Source organism: Panthera uncia (assembly GCF_023721935.1).
Source record: "Panthera uncia isolate 11264 chromosome C1 unlocalized genomic scaffold, Puncia_PCG_1.0 HiC_scaffold_4, whole genome shotgun sequence".
NCBI lineage: Eukaryota > Metazoa > Chordata > Mammalia > Carnivora > Felidae > Panthera > Panthera uncia.
In genome coordinates, this window is record NW_026057585.1 from 103,201,357 (window position 1) to 103,208,885 (window position 7,529).

The following is a 7,529-nucleotide window of genomic DNA, read 5'->3' on the forward strand; positions in this document are numbered from 1 at the left end:
AGGCAGCAGGGGGCCCCCGCACCACCTCCAAGGGAGGGAAGTCCCAGAGGCCCCGGGCCCTGAGGCCCCCACCAGCCCAGATGAGAGGGAGGAGGTCGTTCCGTTTGAGCCCAAGAATAAAAGGCATTCAGATGATTCCGGCACAACCCGGTGTCGGGGGATCAAGGTCAGAGCCGCCACAGCAGGCCGCGGGGCCTCCGTGGGGAGTATGGGCCTTGTCCCGGGGGCCGTGGGAAGGCACTGGACGGGGCTTCTCCGGGGGGCAACATCCCGCAGGGCGGGGGCTTCGTGGACCCACAGGCTCAGCCCAAGCAAGCCAACCCTACTTTCCAGGACATCCCACAATCCTGGCATCCCATAACACCACACTATTTTTAAGGACAAGACCCTGGAAGATGTGCTCGTGTGCGGCCACGGTGCCAGTATGTTTCAAAAATCCAGAGCTCATCTTTGAGATCGTCGGCTCAGACTTTGACATCATCGTCGTCAGACAAAACCCGCATGGAGCTGCCCGGAGGCCAAGGCGGCCCGTCCCACCTGCCGCTTCTAAAGCTTCCGTGCAGGAGCCTTTCCAGCCCCCGTCCAAAGGGTTTCCAGAAAGATGAAGGGTGTGCTTGCTGGTAGGGGGATGAGAAGTTTATCACCGTGTTAGGACGGGGACAGCCTGCTACGGGGACAAAAAGGGCAGTCAGTCCCTTAAAAAATTAGTTAGAGCATCTCAATTCCAGAGTGACAGCACAGCAGGGAACGATCCTTCGCCCCTCGTCTCCTTCGCGTCGTTTGCACGGCAGTGTTGCACGCGCCCTGCAGGAAGGGACGGGGGAGATCTCTGAATCCGGGCCGACCCACGGAACACGGCAGCGCGCGGCTCCAAGGGTCCAGCGTTTCGTGTTTTCTCTCCGAACGAACTCAAGCCGGCCCGTCACAGGTGAGACCCCAGCCGCCCCAGCCCACGGCCAGCCCCCCGACACGGGAAGACCGTCCCTGACCCGCTGCTGACCAAGGACATGTGAACAATTACCAGCACTGAGTGGTTTAAGACCCTGGGGTGGCTTGTTCCGTGGCTGTAGCTAACCGATGCGGATGACATCGGGGTCAGAGACAAATATTTCATCAGAACATCCTCACTATTTGCTAAAATGTCGAGTCTCAGAAAGAGCTTTCCTTTTATCACATGACGTTTCACTGTTGTCTGCAATACTTTTGGGGGGGAACCAAGGCATCTGCTAATACGGAATTTTACGATAACGGCGTATGTGGGATGGGTATGGTTCTGCAAACTTACATTTTCTGCTCGCTTTTGCAACATGCGTCGTTTGTATCCCTCGAACGCGGAAAATATTGCACTTCTTTGATTTTGCTAAAGGAAACGTGGACGCCACTGAAACACTAGGCCATTTTGGCAATGCAGGAAATCAATACCGAGACCGCAGAACTGCCCTTCTGCTGTGGCTCTGCGGCCACGGCTGTCACGGGCAGGACAGTCCTCCCAATGGGGAACAAATCCCCGGCTGGGGCTCCGTCCGATCCCAGACCCCTGTCCGTCGCCTGGCAGGGAGGCTCGGCTGCACCGGCATTGCTGGGGTCTGAGCTGCGTCACTGGACCCATTCATTTGACCTCTGGGCGGACGGAAGCCCAGGACAGGCTGGCAAGGGAAGGGTCAGCCACGGCCTGCAGTCCAGGGAGCCAGAAGCAACCTGGTTCCGGGCGCAGGCACCTGCCGCCAGCTTCCCCGACTCAGGAAACCTGTCTCCTGCCCGCTGGCCCCCAAGTCCCTCTTGCTTCCCAGGGATCTTGCCCCCGATAAACTTTCAAACCCCATTCTTCCTTAAGCTCTTGATCACAGAGAAATCGTTCTATTCTTTTTCTGATCTTAAAATCGCAACCACGGGGGCGCCCGGGTGGCTCAGTCAGTGAACCGTCCAACCCTTCGTCTCGGCTCAGGTCACGATCTCACGGTTTTGTGAGTCCGAGCCCCGCGTCGCGCTCTGCCCCGACAGCCCGGAGCCTGCTCGGGATTCTCTCTCTCCCTCTCGCTCTGCCCCTCCCCTGCTCTCTCTCTGTCTCTCTCAAAATAAATACACTAAAAAAAGTTAAAATCGCAACCATCGTTTTCCAAAGGAGGAAGAGCAATTACATTCACGTCAACATTTTAGACATTTACAAGGAAACAAATTTTTCGTATTTAAGTGCTTCCGTTTTCTGATAAGACAAACCTCCCTGAAGACTTGTTGAACTCTCATGAGTCCAACGAATTAAACTGTTAAATATCGACAAATCTTTAAAGTCTCTTCAAATTCCAGGGCTGTTCACAAACTCACTGAAGTCCTATTCAACTTAAAATTATAAATCTGGGGACGACCGGGTGGCTCAGCCAGCTAAGCTTCTGACTCCTAATTTCATCTCCGGTCACGATCTCACAGTTCATGGGTTCGAGCCCTGCGCTGGGCTTTGTGCTGACAGTGTGGAGCCTGCCTGAGACTCTCTCTCTCTCCCTCTCTCTCTGCCCCTCCCTCATTCATGTGCATGCGCGCTCTCTCTCTCAAAAATAAATAAGCTAACTGAAAAAAATTACAAATCCAGATCAGTCATTAAAGTTTTAAACTAGAAGCATAAGGCTAGTCCATTGGATGATCTAATACGCCAAACTCTTTTAAATATATAGCGAATACCGAACATACCAAGCCCACGGCGCTGGTTTCTAAATTTAGCAACACGATATGCATAGGAGAGTCCTGCTTTCCAGTGTCATCGCTTTGCTTGGTCCCCATGCTCGAGGGGACAGAGATGGTTACTCACCAGGGAAATGAGGGGTTGTGACACCCCACCTCCCCGCAAGTGCCCTTTCTCACGATCTACCCGGCCGAGCTTTTTATAACCACCGTGCAATGGCCTCCAGACCTAAAAAGGGCCGCTCTCACAGTCCGCGCCTGTGGGTTTAGATCCGGTCGGCATTCAGGGCCCCTCGGGAGGTCCGCCACCCACACTCAGGCAGGAGCCGCAGAGCCCAGGGAGGCCGCGGCCAGCCGCCAGTCCTCAGGCAACATGGCCAAGAGGTGGCTGTCGCGAGCCACCGGGAGCCTGGGCTTGTCTGCTTCCGCTCGCCTCTTGTTGTTGGAAACGTCTTCCCAGCGGGCGCGGCAGACGCCCGAACGCCGTCCACGCCGCAGGTCGGCCCCGCGTGGCCCTCGAATGTGGGGCCTTCCCCTCTGCCCTCCTGGGGGTGGGACCACAGCCACAGGCAGCAGCGGGCATCGAGTTCCGCCTCTGCCCTTGGCCCGAAGCCGGGCGGAACTTGGCCACACACAATACGTGGGTGCAAGCACGTGAGTCGCTACACAATCGATCCCGAGCTCGCGCACGTGACGCGGCGAGGCACCGGGTCCTGGGGGCGGGGGGGTCGGCTTCCCATCGGAGGCGTTTGGACCGGCTCTGCTCGGGAGTCGCAGCACATCAGCCCAGCGACGCTTGGAGAAGTCCCACACGGAGCGTGTCTCCCAAGCAGGTCACGTTGTGTCCGCGTGACCCTGCTGAGGACTGTACGGTTTGGGTCACGACCACCCGTTTGCTCCCCTCCTTGCCGAGCCCCCCAGGAGTCAGAGCTTCGCCACCCTCCCGACTTGGGGCTGCGGCTGGCGAGATGGCTTTGCCGTGCTCTGGCGAGGGCCGCCCCTGCCCCCCAGCACCAGCAGTCCCCTGCGCACCGTGACCAGGAAGGGGCCTGCTGGGAGCCACGCCGGGCTCTCCGCCCCTGCAGCCAAAGCTGACTGACACAGAAACTGGAACCAGAAGCGGGCCCCCCCCCCCCCCCAGCGATGATGGCACGGCGACATCGGCTTTGGTGGAGAGAAAGTTCTGGGGGGGCCGGAAGCATGTCGTGTCACGACACAGCAAAATATTTCCTAAACAATGCCCGAGGCAACCGGGACGGCAGGTCTGCGGGGAGGCAGCGTGTGGCTCCGGGGAGGACGCTCTGAGGCGGGTCCACGGGTCCGCGGTGGACAGCGGGCTTCGGCCGGTTTCCTGGGAAACACGGTGCTTGGAGAGCTGATGGCCTGTCCCAAGCGGGCACGGCGGGGGAAGGGGCATCCAGAAATCCCTGGACCGCACGGTCAGAAGATGAAATTCTTCCTCATGGGTAAAAGTATGAGATTTGTGGCCCCAGGCTGGGGTTAAGACCCAGCCTGGGGACAAAGCCCGAATCGGGGGATGGGCCTCATGCCTTCGGGGGAGACCACCCGAAGGGTGGTCTGCGGCCAAGTCTAAAGAGGCAGCACAGGGGCACCTGTGGTTCAGTAGGTTGACCATCCGACTCTTGATTTCGGCTCAGGTCTCGATCTCAGGGCCACGGGATCGAGTCCCGAGTCCGGCTCTTCCTTGACCGTAGAGCCTGCTTGGGACTCTCTCTCTCCCTCTCTCTCTATTCTCCCCACCCCCAAATAAATTTAAAAAGTTATCTTAAATCTGAAGAGGGAACACACTTAGGAAAGAGCGATGGGTGTGGCTTTGGGAACAAGGAACTGTGTCAACTCAAATATATATATTTTTTAAGATTTAAGACAGTAGGACTGGCGGGAGAGCCACCAGCCCGGATCGACTGCGAAGGATAGAAAACAACCGTTGGCCCCAACCTGTCCACAGTCGGGGGGCAGGCGAAGGAGGCTCCTCAGCCACCGGAGAGGTGATCTTCTCAAGGCCCCCGCAGATGTGTCCAGGAAGATGCCGGAAACAGGGGCATCTCCCCGGGAGTGGGACCAGGAGCCCGGAGTGCACGGGCATCGCTCAGCAACGTGGCCCGCACGCGGGTCTCGGGGTCCGGAAGCCACGTCCAGACAGAACGCGCGTCACAAGAGCCTGGATTTCGAGCTCGATGCCTTTCAGGGGCTGGAGCGTCTTGCGTGTGTCAGAGAAGCAAGCGTTTGTGACCAAACGTTGGGACAGGCGGTGTTCCCACTGTCGCTCGCTCCCTCCCACCCGTGCCCTGCTTCCCTGCGGGAGAGCCCCCTGGCCCGGATGCCGGGACGCGGTGGGGGGGGGCGGGGGGAGCAGAGCCGCCCACGGCCCCAGCGGACGCAGGTGACGCACTCGTGCAGGATTGGTCTGTCCCTCGGGTCGCTTCCCCCTCCATCAGTCTCCCGAGGCTGCTGCCAAAGTCGTCACAAACCTAGTGGCTGAAAACAACAGAAATGTGTTCTCTCACTGTCCTGGAGGCCAGAAGGCCGATCTGGGTGTCACGGGGCTAAAACCAAGGTGCTGGCAGGGCCGGTTCCCTCTGGAGGCTCCCGGGGCAGACCAGAGGCGTCTGCGTCCCCGGCGTGTGGCCCTACCTCGGTCACCACAGCCGGCAGCAGCTGCTCTCTCCTCTGACTCGACCTCTGCTGACCCCTGACAACGTGGCCCCACGAGGAGAAGCCAAGTGGCAGCCACATCCGCAAGGAGTCGGGGCTGGTGCGGAGGCCAGGCTGCGTCCTCCTGGGCCTCCCGCGGCGATGGCACCTTCTGGAACCATGCGGGGCTCCCCACGGCCCGCTGCCCCCACCCTTGCCCCCCACAGCCCTCCCCGCTGGGCACGGGGCCACAAGCAGGTGGCGCTCATGCTTCCCCTACGCCTGTGGCTCATCACTGGCTCCCAGGGGGCTTTGCAGGGACGGGGCGGCAAAGCCCGCACGACGTGCTGGAGAGAGAATACGAGGGCGTCCCGCTGCCCGCTCAGCACAGACAACGGAAGCCCCCTCTGCGGTCCCCATGCTCCCGGGGGCCCGCTCTCTGCTCTGAGGACCCTCCGCGACCTAGGGCTCCGGCCCTGCCCCCCACCCCCCCGTTAGACGCCGGGCCTCATTTTCAGCGGGGTCTGCCCCGGAAAGGGGTGGGGATCCGGCCCCAACCATCACGGAGGCTGCCGGCTGCCCGGTCGGAGGCTCGTCCAGGGTCACACCTCAAGTAGCGTCACCGCCGACAGTGCAGCCAGGGTGACGAGGAGACCCCGTCACCATCCATCAGCACCGTGCCAGCGGCTCGGCCGACGCTCCGGCCAAACGGTTCGCGTGGGAACCAGCGAGGAGGAAGAAAAGCCACGTTGCTTCCAGCCGGCACGACCCCGGGCCGTGAAAATCCACTGGCATCAGCTGTAAGGCCGTTCCAAGCCCCGGGAAACATCAGTCCGTGACTGGGGACCGAATGAACGCGGAGGAACCCAGAGCCGCCACGGGCGCAAACGACACGTCCCGTGTGGTAAGATGCCCGTGTAACGTAGTAACAGGGAAAAAGGCGAAGTAGGTAGGAGTGACTCAGAAATGTGGAGGGTCTGCAAATGGCAAACCTTCCTAAATTAATCAATAAATGTAGGAAAAGTTCTCCTAAAATATGTCGCACAGCTTTTTATGGGAACCAGTCAGATTCTAAAATTTGTTTTAGTGTTTATTTATTTTTGAGAGAGAGAGAGAGAGAGAGAGACAGAGCACAAGCAGGGGAGGGGCAGAGAGAGAGGGGGACCCAGAATCCGAAGCAGCTCCGGGCTCCGAGCTGTCCGCACAGAGGCCGGCGCGGGGCTCGATCCCCCGAAACCTCGAGACCACGACCCGAGCCGAAGTCGGACGCTCAGCCGACCGAGCCACCCGGGCACCCCTGGAACCAATCAGATTCTGAAATCCGTGTGGAAAAGAAAACCTGAAGGGGTGGCCAACGCCGGCCCTGAGCTGGCTGCACAGCCCAGGAGCTGACACAGGTGTCTTCACTTCGTGGTGGCCGGAAAATATCAAAAGGCTTGTCTTTTGTGACCTGGAAATAGCGGGCCGTAACTGTTAGCAGCCATTAGTGAAGTCTTGTGGGCACGGGCTCCCGCCGTGGGTGGTGAGTACGTGGGACAGGGCCAGCCTGGCCGGAAGCGACCATTCCTCCCGGGGCCAGCCCTGTTCTGGGGCGGCACGCGGCCACCCTTAACCCCAGCCCCCGGGGCTCGCCGAGTCCGGCCGAGCGCACTGGAAGGCGGTGCCCAAGGTGCTGGGTCCCTGCCCCGGTCCGCCGACATCCCAGCCGGGGACGCGGACGGTCAAGGGCATGACGGGGGGCGTCTCGGACGGGGTGGCCGGAGCGTGCCTCTGCAGAGGAGACTCGGAACGGAGGCCCGAGCGTCGCCAGCGCCTGGAGGGAAGGTGGGAGAGGAGAGGCCAAGGCCACGGGACAGGAAGCAGCCGGGGTGCGGTCACAGAGGCAACCCAGGGCTCAGCAGACACCACAGTCACCCCCTCACGGGGCTGTTCTGCAGGGGTGTGGGGGAGGGGTGTGAGGCAGGGGAAGCAGAGCCCGGCACACGGCAGGAGCCGAATGAAAGTCCCCTCTTTCGAGGAGTGAGACCCGATGTTCGGCCGAGCAGAGGCGGGTCCACGAGACGAGCAGGTGCAAACACAGATACTTTGCACGTGGCGACGAAATTCGGGGGGCGCTCGGAGCCCCCCCACCCCTGCACCGGCCCCACCCTCAGCCTGCAAGGTGCCGCGGAGTCGTTTTGGCCAGAAGCCCCCTCCCCCGA